The 12,549-nt window shown below is 40.5% G+C and overlaps 1 protein-coding gene across 2 annotated transcripts in view; it reads left to right on the forward strand.

Annotated features, from left to right (window-relative positions):
• The window catches only part of SULF1 (sulfatase 1), a 206,381-nt gene that overhangs the window by 52,572 nt on the left and 141,260 nt on the right, over nt 1-12,549 (forward strand). The window contains exon 3 of one of the 2 annotated variants that reach the window (XM_089654284.1): nt 5,656-5,711. The exons of the other annotated variant lie outside the window; for it this stretch is intronic. The gene's annotated coding sequence lies outside the window, so the exon portion shown is untranslated. The remainder of the gene's footprint in view (nt 1-5,655; nt 5,712-12,549) is intronic. 2 annotated transcript variants of the gene reach the window in all.

Below are 12,549 nucleotides of genomic sequence, written 5' to 3' on the forward strand. Positions count from 1 at the left end.
AATACTTCCCAAAAGGTTCTGTTTTTTCACCTCCTCCCTCCTACAACTTATGGATACATATTTTTTGGTGGAAGTGGGAGGGTGGGTACCTGGTTTTGACAGGTGCTCGCTTCCACTTCTGCTCGGATTGCCCAGGCGATCCAAGCGGAAGCCTGCTGGCCCCCTACCTTCTTTTCCAGCAGCCTTCTAGGGTATCTCAGGTCCCAGAAGGCTGCAGGACCATTCACAAAGTGCAGCTCACGCATGTGCAAATTGATGCCAGCTGTGAAGCTGCAAGGAGACAGACAACTTCCCTTAGTAAACATGGCGGCACCAGGGATCCAAAGACTGGAAAAGAACTAGCCTGGGTGTGGACAGCTTTGGATCCTGGACAGGGAAGTGTCCTTTTATTAAAAATCAGTAGCTACAGTATTTTTTTTTTTTTCGGAGGGAGGGCTGAAGATCCTCTTTAAGTACTTTTGAAATAAGCTATAAGCTCCACAAGGAGTGCCTTGTTTTCATACAACCTATATTGTTTAAAGGAGAAAAGATTGTGTGGTACTGTATGTAAATACATCAGACTGCTCTTATATACAGTGCCTTGAAAAAGTGTTCATACCATAAAAGTTCCTTATGTGATGATTTTTGGTGATAGGTTTACTGAGGTCTTTATTGAGACATCTAAGGACTAAAAGACCCTGGATGTCTTCCCTGTACTCCCCTGAATGTAATGCAGTGCACATCGCCTCGATGGCTTTGAAATCTGTCAATGGGGACCCATCATAACGTCACTTCTGGGTCAGGACAAGAAGGGAACGTGTCCACTCTCCTCCCTCCCCTCTAGCCGATGGCAGTGATCCGGCAGGCGAGGGGGAGGTGAACGTGGGGGGGGGGGGGGAGTCTGGCACTGTGGGCTGTGTGATAGCAATCAGGCAGCAGCGCCGCTGCCAGAATGCTTTTACCTGACAGGTGAGCCCTGCTGCTTGCCCACAGCAGGGCTCAAGGTTAAAAAAACTACCTGCCCAGTGCCCGGAACTACATGTCCTGGACATTGGGCAATATAAATTCAACATCCCTGGATAAACAGGACAAATAGAGAAGGTGAATCTCCTCAACGGGGGCACAGACAGCAATAAAATCTGACAGGGGTTCTAATACCTCTCCAGTCTATCAACAACAAAACAAATAACATAAAATTTTGCTTTTAGGTATACTTTAACAAAAAAGCCTTAAAAAAGGAAAACTAATGTAGCCACCTTATTTAAGAAACTCTTAACATATTTAAATTTTTGTTTTTGGGTATAAATAACAATTGCAATAAACATTTGAAAAGGGATAATAAATACTGTGTTCCTACTGTAACCAAAAATATTAAAAAGTTTGGCATTATATATACTCACTATAATTATTAGCAAACATTACCTTCTAGTTTATAAAGCCCAGCAATGCCATGCTTCAGCATGTTGCATGCGTGAGAAATGTTACATTTTTACAAAACAAGTAGAATTAACTACCATTGTACTAGAGAAGAAAAAACGATAGAAGAAACAATTTACATAATCCCGTTATTTAAAAAATGACCTTACATAAATCCATGGAGAATTTATACTTCCATGTTATAATAATCTATTAAAAAAAGCTTTGGATTGTTCAACCTCCAAACATAAGCTGTGCAAATGGATTTTTGTGTAACAAAGTTTCAAAAGGTTCTGTCAGTTTAAACAAGCCTCTTTTCTCTACAGTTACTAAAAAAAACTTGTACTTCACTAATAGCTTTAATGTTATCATTTTTAGCCATTCAGCTCCACTGACAGAAGGCTATTGTTCCTAAAAGTTTTTCAAAGCTTTAGCTGGTGTTGTATGATTATCTCTACATATGCTTTGATAGTAGTTAAAACCCAGAGTTTTCATCAAATTGACAAGTCGGTTTGGTGCTTGTGACTCAGCTGAATAGCCCGTGTGCTCTGGTTTAGAATATCTTCCATTCATTGACTTGTTACATGGTGTACTGTAGTTCAGTAATTAGAAAGCAATTAGCGATTGTGCAACACCCTGAAGCCATTTAAGGGCAAATTTGTAGTCACAAAAAGCTTTATGTACATGGTATAATGTGAAATTTAAGCCAGGCACTCACATTTAAAAAAAAAGGCATTTCTTATGCCTTTGCCTGTGCCCCCCATGTTCATTGGAGAAGTAATATCATGCCTAATGGCTCCAAACATTTAAGAATTCTAAAAGTAGCAGTTTTGCTATATGTTATGTAGAATTAATATGAAGAAGGACTAAAACATTTAAATTCATTATATTTATTTATCTATTTATTTGTGTATATTTCTTCTTCTAACAATCTCATACCATTGCCTTTGCAGGGGAGGGGTGGTGGGGGCAGTTTGCCTACAAGAAGTTTTATTCTATGAGTTATAGCACATTGCATTTCTTTGCTGCCTGAAAGAGCCAAAAGGTGGCAGACCATTTATTAATATTATTATAATACAGGATTTATATAATGTCAACAGTTTGCTCAGCGCTTTACAATATAACGGGAGACAATACAGCAACAATACAGTTCAGTACAAGAGGGTTAGGAGGGCCCTGCTCCTTGGAGCTTACAATCTCAGAGATTTCACTGTATGCCAGTGAATTAAGAGTTGACATGTTATATAGATATATTTATAGACATTGGCTTATTTTGTGGAATCACTAGAAATGGATTCCAAAATTGGTAAAGTATAGCTGTACTGTCTAACCATGATTAATCTTCCTGGTTGTGGACTTGAAATATTCAATTAGTTCAGATTTTTAAGGCTGGATGTTCCCAGGTCCCCAACCTATGTATCAACTCTAGCAGAGCAACTCATCCTTACAGGCTTTGGAGTTTGCTAAATGTCTTAAGCTGGCCTTACACCTGTAGAATTTCATTATAAAGTTGTAATTTTCAGAATGGTAATTTGATTATGTAAGAATTAAAAGGGTAAATTCGATAACCAATTTCAACCAAAGTGAATAAAAAATTGAAGAACAGGGATGGCAAATCGTTTTCAAATTTAATGAAAAAAAAAACTAATTTCTAATCATTGACTTTGCTCCTGTCGAAGAAAAATCGTATCTAGTCTTATGTGCATGACTTGTCAAAGAGAATCCGGTAGTAGAACAATGGTTCTATGAAAAACGGCTAATTCACAAAGTACATAGAATGAAAAGACTTTTGAAATTAGTTGAGTTCACGAAGGCACCATTCAATGGTCAGACCAGCAATTTCTATAATTTCCAATCTGAACGAAACAAAGCAAAAGTCTCCATTCTACAGGTGTAAGGCCAGCATTATAGTGGAATGAGGAGCAAAAGACATATATCACTGGAGAAGCCTAATTCTCACCACTTGGATTTGTAATCATTTTCCTTTGCACTCAAAATGTATGGCTATAGATGAGGACAGGAGGATAGACTGATCTATAAACCACCTCCTATGTGAGAAGCTATACTTCCATACTTCAGCAGAGTACAATGTTAACAACCTTCTATCGGGTTTGCTTGCCCATGATATGTTCCCTATCTCCAAAGTTCCCAAACATCTAAAAGACTCCAAAATGAATTGAAAGGTACAATCTACTATTTAGCTGTTTGCCATGACCAGTTAAAGGGTGATGATTTTCATGCTAGTTGTTGATATACTAAGTATTAGTGTTACTAAAATCAGGTTATATTGAAACAAAAAGTGGCCTTTCTCCATGTAATACAGTGATACAACAATGTCTCTGCCTCATATGAAATAAATGACTTGAACATAAATGGATTATAAAGTACTCCTAGGATGGAGATCTTTAGAAATAGGAATTAATGCTGATGAACTTGCTGTGCAAAGTTGGAGAATTGTAGCTACCTTTTAAGTCAATTTGTAATGCATTATTTACATAGCATTTGGATTACAGTCAAATCTGTTTTAATACAAGCAATCTGTGCATTGAGTCAGGTTAACATTTTAGAATTACATTTCATGAGGTTAAAAGGTTTCTTATGCATAAATGGAAGGATTAATCTGCCAGAGACTACAAGAAGGCATTTATGATTGAACGGATTCTGTGAGTTCTGGATTAATGCTTGTGTCAGAAGGATTCTGCTGAAAGTACATTAGGGGAGTTTTGGACTTGTAAGGTGCCATTCAGCAGCAGCAGCAAAGTTCCCATGGCTGCAGACCCTGACAGTACATAAATGACAAGTTTCCCCTCTGTTGATTTGGGGTCCTTTTAGTATTCATTCATTAAAGCTGGCAAACTGCTCCGTCTGTCCAAGATGTAGTATCCCTCAGAGTATTCTGCGCGGAGGTTTGTGTAACCAGCAGGCTCAGATCTATAGCTTCATTTAGCTCAAACCCTGGGTGGAATTTTGCCTGCTGTCGGCTAAGTAGCAGAAAAAGCTCTTTAGAAGTCGACATTTAAGATCACTTTGGTTCCTGCAGACTTGCTTGAAAAGTACAGAACATAATGATAGTAATGTTGATTTTACAGACCTAATGTGATGTCTAGTCGGTGTTTATTTACAAGTTCTAGGATATCGTTTTATTGATTTTTTTTACTTTTCTGACCTTTATGGGGAAAATAAACTCTATGTTGCCCTCTTTTATCCTTTTATTTAGTGTTTCTCCAATTTTATTGGATATTAAAGCGATATTACACCCTCTTGCCAATTCACATATAACTTCTCTTTAAAGCACATTTTTCTGAGCTTTTTTTTTTTTTTGCTTGATTTTAGAACGTTTTTGTGCAGAATTTGCATGAATGGGCTTCCCTACACATGACAAAGGAAGCTCTTGCATCTTTTTAGGTGTAGAACTGATTTTTCTGTACTTTACAGTATGTGTTTTTTGGCCTCATTTGGGGCATTGTTAAGAATGAATGGCACCGCAAGCACGTGGAAATGCAGCACATCGGATCCCAGCCACTATATAGAGAGGTTAGATATGGCTTTAGCCTGAACTCCTCCTCCTCTATGATTAAGCCCCATAGGTGGGGCGAAACATGTCAGCATAGCCAGGAGGCGCTCAGGCTGAAGCAGTACCTTTACCTCTCTATATAGTGGCTGGGTTCTGCTGTGCAGCATTTCCATTCTATGTCTTGCAGTCTGATTCAGCTAGCCCAGATGAGCTTGTTTTGAACACCGACACCTGATCTGTGCTTTGGACTGCGGGGGGAAGTTTTGCAGTGGTTTGAGTGGAGCTCCAAGTTTTTGTATATGGGCCACTGCAAGCACATCTGGGAACCCAGAAATGTGTGTTCCCAGAAGACACAGATGTGAATGCAGCCTCAGTTTTTTAAAGCATATATAAACTTGGTAAATTGCATCTTATCAGTCCATAACGTGGTGAACTTTTGTTTTCCTTTTCAAGGCTTTTTTTCCCCCTTTATTTTCACCTGGTGATCCTGCCACTAACACTTTCTGTCCTCAGGTGACAACTCTCACTCAATGTACTGTATCTATTGAGGAGCAGTGTTGTCACCCCAGGCTGCTACCCTGATTTGGACTACAAACATTTCCTTGTCTTCATCACATAGAAAAGTGTACTGTGGTTCACAGAAGACCTCTGGTAAAGCTGATATTATTGTTTGAGATATCTGTTTAGTCCACAGGGAGTTAAAAGGACAATTATTGCAAGATCAATGTATTTTCATTTGCTTTCAGAAGATGATTTTATCCTGAAAAAAGAAAACTAAAGCAGCCACCACATCTAAGGACTGGTAAGTTGCAATATATTACATTTGTGTGCTTGGGTTTAAATATCCTTTAATTTACAGCAGTTTGATTAAAATGCTCACAGCAGCCCAGGACAGAATTGTGATGATCCTATAAAATTTACATTCCCCCATAAATGCACATTGTATTAATACGTTGTATTACTACATTGTATTAAATCTACAGCCATTCCCTGTTCTCCATAAAGAATGCAATAAGCTGTTTACCATGTGTGTGCTACATACAGCACACTACATAAGGATGATCATAAACTATAAGGATGATCATTAAAATGGTTGTAAAGACTCAGGAATTTTTACCTTTGTGCATTCTATGCATGAAAGTTAAAAACCTTCTGTGTGCAGCGCCCCCCAGTATTTACTTGTGCCCCATCGCAATCCAGTAATGTGCACGTGAGCCTCGGCTCTCTGGGACTCTCCCTCCTCATGCTGTCAATCACAGCCAGTGAGCCAATGAAGAGGCTGAGCCGCTGCTCTCTGTGTGAATGGAAACGTAGAGCAGCGGTTCGGGAGTAGGCCTGCTCGGGTGTCCCCATAGCAAGCTGCTTGCTATGTAGGCACTTGGTAGGAGGGAGGGGCCAAGAACGCTGGAGGGGGACCTGAGAGATCAGGGCTGCTCTGTGCAAAATAACAGCATAGAGCAGGTAAGTATGACATGTTTGTTATTTTTTAAAAAATGCCATTAATATCACTTTCATTTGGTTCAGTTCAGGAGAGGCCAATAGTGGACTTTTTCGATATTAAAATAACTCATTCACAATCACAAACATGTTTTGACTTGTAATGCATATACAATGGGATTAAAAGAAGAAAGTCCTTCATCATACTTACATTGCTTCCATTTGTTGTGTGTCACATGATATAAATGCCGGGACTCACTGTATTGGACTGGCAGGTGTCCTCCCAGCTGTCCTTCTTAGGAGGTCTCTTCCCATCTGTGCCAAAGCCAAATACTGACTATGCACTTGGCTATCTTGTCAGCAATTTTGGAGCTTCCCATCAGTTCTCAAACATAGAAATCTAAAACCCACATTTGATTTTGTTTCCTAGTTTAACGTAATGTGTACCTTTCAGTCTGTTTTTACACTAGATTCAATAATTTGGTCAATAGTATACAATTGAAATGGTGGATGGCAGGATGCTCTGGCTGATAGAAAAGGAGGGATGGCAGGATACTCTGGCTGATAGAAAAGGAGGGGCAGGACTAAGACACACTTAGATGTGCTGCACACAAATGAGAAGAAGCATATTGATTGGAGGAGAGAGCAGAGCGAGCACAGGGATGAACTCATCAGCCTTCTGCTAATTGTTTACTGTCATTTTTCTGCAATGCATTGCAGTCCACCTGAAGGCATCATTGCAGTGTGATCAGTGCACATAGAAAATGATTATTGGGGCACCAAGCATTGAACAGCACATAGTGTGAATGGGCCCTACTGTAGGTGGCGTCATCTATTTAGCTGTTTTGTGTAATGGGGCTGTGTAAAATGTAGAACTGGATGAACAGAAATAGAAGTCCTCTGGCAATTGGATGTATTTTATTTGTGTGTTTAGCTACTTGCCTAGAGTTTAACTTGTGAACAGATCCAAAGCAATGTTTCCAATAAGTACATTTTATCTCATGTAACATACTGTATACAATATAAAGTCATATTCACTGTGAGATCAGAATTAGAACCCAGGGCCTCCAACGTGCCCTTTGAAAACAAAACTGTGAATCCAAATTCTTTTCCATTTCATGTTATTGTTAAATGACATACCAGGACACGGGGCTGCTAATTAACACACGCTTTCCAGTTCCTGACACTTTTTAGTGTACACTGTAAACATGTTCCAAGTGAAAAGGTTTGTTTGGAAACCCCCAGGGTTTCCTGAGCGGGTGTAATGAATTGCTGACATGCTCAGTTAGCAAGTGGCTCATCAGTGTACACCAGGCAGCATGTTGGCCTACTGAATTCCATGCTTTCATCATGTCAGGCTCTGTGGAAAGGGGAAGAAAAACAAATGTGGGCGCATTAAGCAATAAGAAAGATGTTAATGTCTTGCTGGTTCCATCAGTCTGCAGCTTTCTTGTTTTGACGGACTCATTTTTATGCATTGGCTGGGCGCCGGCCTTGTGCAGAGATGACCCTTGTGCAGCACATGGACCGTACAGACAGCTGGGCTACAAACACATAGCCATGTTTTGTGAATGGCATGTCACTCCCTTGGCTCTATAGAGACTGCAGAGTACAATATGCCTAAATACAATTTAAAAAATGTTCTTCCAAACCAAAGTATATAGAGCCTATTGACTGGTAAAAAAAATAGCCATTACCACAAATATTTTAGTCCAGTCGTTGATATTCTCATTTGTTACAATTCCCCTTACTATGTTACAGTTGGGAAGATTTAGTCTCAGTTCATACTACTGCAAACTGAAAGTCGCGCGACTCACAGTGCGACCTTGCCAGGCGAGTTGGGTACTAGTTTGAAGCAACTCTGAAGCAACTTTCAGGGAATGCCTGGGTAATCTTCTTTTAATGTCGGATCCAAATCACATCAATATACATGAGGATCTGACTTGGAGGCAGCTTCCATGAATGTCTATGGGCACAAGTCAGATAGAAGTTACCTTGTAGTAATACAGTTACCTTTTCTAAAGTCGGAGCGACTTCAGTAGTGCTAATTAACCACCTCCCGTCTGGCCGTTGTATATAAACGGCCGGAGGGTGGCAGTGCAGGGTTGGGTGTCTGTTTATATACAACGGGCCGTTTTGGGAGCGCGCAGCACCGCGATTCGGTGCCCGCTATGTCCTCTGTGCGAGGTCCCGATCATGTGATCACTGATTGGCCAATCAGTGATCATATGCAGAGTAGTAAGCAAGATGTCACTTCTGGCATCATTGCTTACTACGTGTGAAATCTGTGAATGATCACAGAGGTTACATGGTACAAGGCTATTCACAATAGCCTTGTCCCATGTGACAAGCTGTGACCAATCACAGCTCACTCAGTAGTTCTCAATGGCTGCAAAAATGCAGCCAGAGAGAAGGAGAAATGATTGCTTTTACAGTCTTTATGGGTGTAAAAGCAATCAGTGTAAAAAAAAAAAATCTTCATCACCCCCATAAGTAGTACAGTGTCACCATGGTGACACGGTACTGCTAGGGTGACAGTATTTAAAATAAATAAATAAATAATATAAAAAAATAAAAAAAAATGTAAAAATAAATGTTTAAAAATTATAATTTTTGGTTATAAACTAATTTTGGGGTTTTTTTTTTACAAAAAAGATAATGGAATACATTTTGGCCAAGATTTATGATGAAATACTATTTATTTGCAAAATTTTTTTGCTAAATTTTTGGATTTTCATTCACATAGCAAAAAAAATAAAAATCCCAGCGGTGAATAAATACCACCAAAGTAAAGCTTTATCTGTCTCAAAAAAATGCTAAAAAATTCATATGGGTACAGTGTTGCATGACCGCGCAATTGTCATTCAAAGTGTGATAGCACTGAAAGCTGAAAACTGGCCTGGACAGGAAGGGGCTAAAAGTGTCCGGACTGGAAGTGGTTAAGACAGCTCTCATTGACCAACATGGGATCTCACATGTCATGCGACTTGGGGTCTCACAAGTCGGATAACATGTCGCGGCAATGTGATCCGAGCCTTACTGTCACCGTTAGTCATGGTGACTGAAGAAAAGAGGAAACAAGAATAGATGGGAAATTTACAAATGGGGACACTTGTTGTAGTGACAACTTTCCAAGAGGGGATTTCACTCCCTGTGCAAAGATTTTCTTCCTGTTGTGTCCAACAGACAGAAAATGAAGAGAAATCAGCCCAATGGGACACAGATGGCAAAAAATGCACAATTAAAAAACGTTTTGGCTTCAGATATACTTTAAATCTACTTCCGTTCTAAGGTAAGCGTATCATGAGAGAAATATAAAATGAAGAGAAATCACCCCAATGGGACACAGATGGCCAAAAAATGAGCAATTAAAGAAAGTTATGTCTTCAGATATACTTTAAGGACCGGTTCACACTATGCCCTGATCTAAATCGCACAGAAACGTGTTGTGCATTCTTGTGCAATTCATATGTGGGTCTGTGCAGTGCAATTTCAAACCCATTCATTTGAATAAGCTGAAATCACACCACACTGCGCTAAAACTAATGCATGCACTACTTTTTTTTCAAAAGCACAGGAACCGCATTGCATGGTACTTTGAGCCATGCGGTTTGGTGCGGGTAAATGCAAGGCGTTTGTGACCTGTGTTCAGGGGGAGTCATTAACTTTAACTGACCCTGCAGCAGATTGCAATGCGGTGCAGGAAGCCGCACGGGAACGCTGCTCTCCCGCACCACATTCTAATATGATCGAGCTGTAAATCTACTTCAGTTCTAAGGTAAGCATATCATGAGAGAAATACGATTATTGACCTCTTCCTGCTAGTTGTTTGGTTTCTATACTGACCCACTGGTAGTTTTTGAGGCTCCTTTCAGGAACTGACTAAAAAGAGTTGAAGCTGGTGGGTCAGTGTAACAGCCAGGCAACTCTCTTTATCAGAAGGAGTCATCTGCAGTGGCATATTTCTCTCCTGATATAGGTCCTCTAAGGAAAGCCATAGACAACACAGTTGCAGGACATAAAATCGCCTGGTTGCAGAAAAGAAAATCGCTTGATTCCCCCATCAATACAGTCAGAGCTACTGTTTTCTCCTGGCGGGGGGCATGTGGGGGAAACTGTCTCTGCTGGGAGAACAGTCATTTATGCTAGTGGCTATAGCCGCTGGCTATAGTCGCATGACAAAATCCAGCAGGCTAGTTGTACCCAAGTCGTACAACAATTTAATTAGGTACAATCAGCCTGCCCATAGATGATTCGAATCTTGGCTGGTCCCTGCTGAACCGGCCGAGTTTCAAACCATCTATGACTGGCTCAAGACAAGTTCACACAAGAGCTCTTCAGAACAATGACTTTTCCTAATTGATAATGTGAAAATTCCTCTCTCAGCTGATCTCTGATCACTCCTGATCCTGTAAGTTACCCAGCTTATTTCTGTAGACAGTCATGTCTCATCTGACCAGGATCACAGGAATAAAAACTGGTATAGAAAACTCTCAGACAACCCTAACCCTATGACATGCTCTCATTTCATCTTGCTGTGCTTACCCAACATTGTTTTAGAGAAGGCTTCAGTGTGAAGCCAGCCATACATGGATTGAAATTCCTGCTGAACCGGCTGAAATTCGATGAATGTAGGAGATGCCTTGGTTGTACAGAAGTCAATCTACTTAACGACTTCTGTGCAACTACCCAGTCGAGTTTTCCTTGCTTGATCAGCATAGCAGGCTATAGCTGGTATGTATGATTGGTGTTTACAAGATTCCCCCATTTACTTTGAATGGAAGAATCGAGAAAAAATAAGTAAATACTCATCTATGGACTGCATTACTCATCCCTCCCCCATATTAAAGTGTAACTTTATAATAAAACAAAATAAAATGGAAAACAGGCAGAATGCCAGAGAAATATGCTTGGTCTCTTCTACATTAAATTAACCTACCTGCTTGTCAGCCCTGTACAGTGAACTGCACACACGTAGCTCACTGTAGAAATTCGGCAATATCAAAGCCAACTGAACTCCCGTGCATCCCGTCATCAGCTCATCAATGAAAGTGGCCTGGACCTGGAAGCCAGCTGCTGGAAGAAGTCAGCGAGAGTTCCAGGACGCCATATCACGGGAGCCAAGCTGAATATAGTTCCGCTTTTAGCTGCATGTAGTAGCTTTTGGTGAAACTTCCCTTACCTATCTAAAGACAAGCGACTTTGCCCTGGCACAGTGGTATTAAACCCTAATACAGAAATGCAATATATTACCAGTCCTTAGATGTGGTGGCTGAATTCATTTTTTTCTCTTTTTTGTTTAGGCTTTTTTTATCTTTATTTTCACCTGGTGATCTGGCCAGTAACACATTTCCTTTCTTAAGGTGGTTATAGATTAACCCAAATTCGCCCATCTCAGCAGGGACCGGCTCTATTTCAATCAGTGTAGGTGTCCCCTATTTACCAGAAGTCAATCATTAGATCACTTTCTGAAAATGTACAAGTTAGAAAGCTTTTGTCAATCAGCAGAATCACGATTTTAAAGTACATTGTCCCGAAGGAAGGGTTTCCTTTGTGTGGATGGAGGAACTATTTATGGCTTGTTTTAGAGTGGCTCCACTCTGGATGAAGAAGCAATGGAGACACCCTTGGCCAGCATAGAGAGATGTACTAACAGATTTGGATGGACTTGACTAACTTTTTTTTTTTAAATTAAAGTGATTCTAAGGGCTGAAGGATTTTTACCTTCATGCATTCTGTGTGCAGCTCCCCCTCAGCCCCCCTAATATTTATCTGAAACCAATCTTGACTCAACGCTATGCACAAGAACAGTGGTTCTAGCTCCCTATTGACTGTGACACAGCAGTTGTAGCCCGCTTCTGTCAATCACAGCCAGTAAGGAGGGAGCATAGGGTGGGACCAAGCCGTGTTCTGTGTGTCTTACAGACACACAAAGGTGGCTTTGGAGCGAGCAAGCACAAGTGCCCCCAGAGCAAGCAGCTTGTGTCAAGCATTATCAAGCAGTGTCAAGCAGCTTGCTCTGGGGGGCACTCAGAAGGGGGGGGGGAGCCAGGACGACCTGAGAAGAGGAGCATCGGGGCTGCTGTGTTCAAAACCACTGCACAAGGCAGGTAAACATTACATGGTTTTTTGTTTTTTTTATTGGTACCTTGTGGCTTGGCTCACACTGCTGTGATCTAGGATCCAACTTGTGAGACCCCAAG

This window comes from Staurois parvus, unplaced genomic scaffold (assembly GCF_062004578.1).
Source record: "Staurois parvus isolate SC_StPar_1 unplaced genomic scaffold, SC_StPar_1.0 ptg000748l, whole genome shotgun sequence".
Taxonomy (NCBI): domain Eukaryota; kingdom Metazoa; phylum Chordata; class Amphibia; order Anura; family Ranidae; genus Staurois; species Staurois parvus.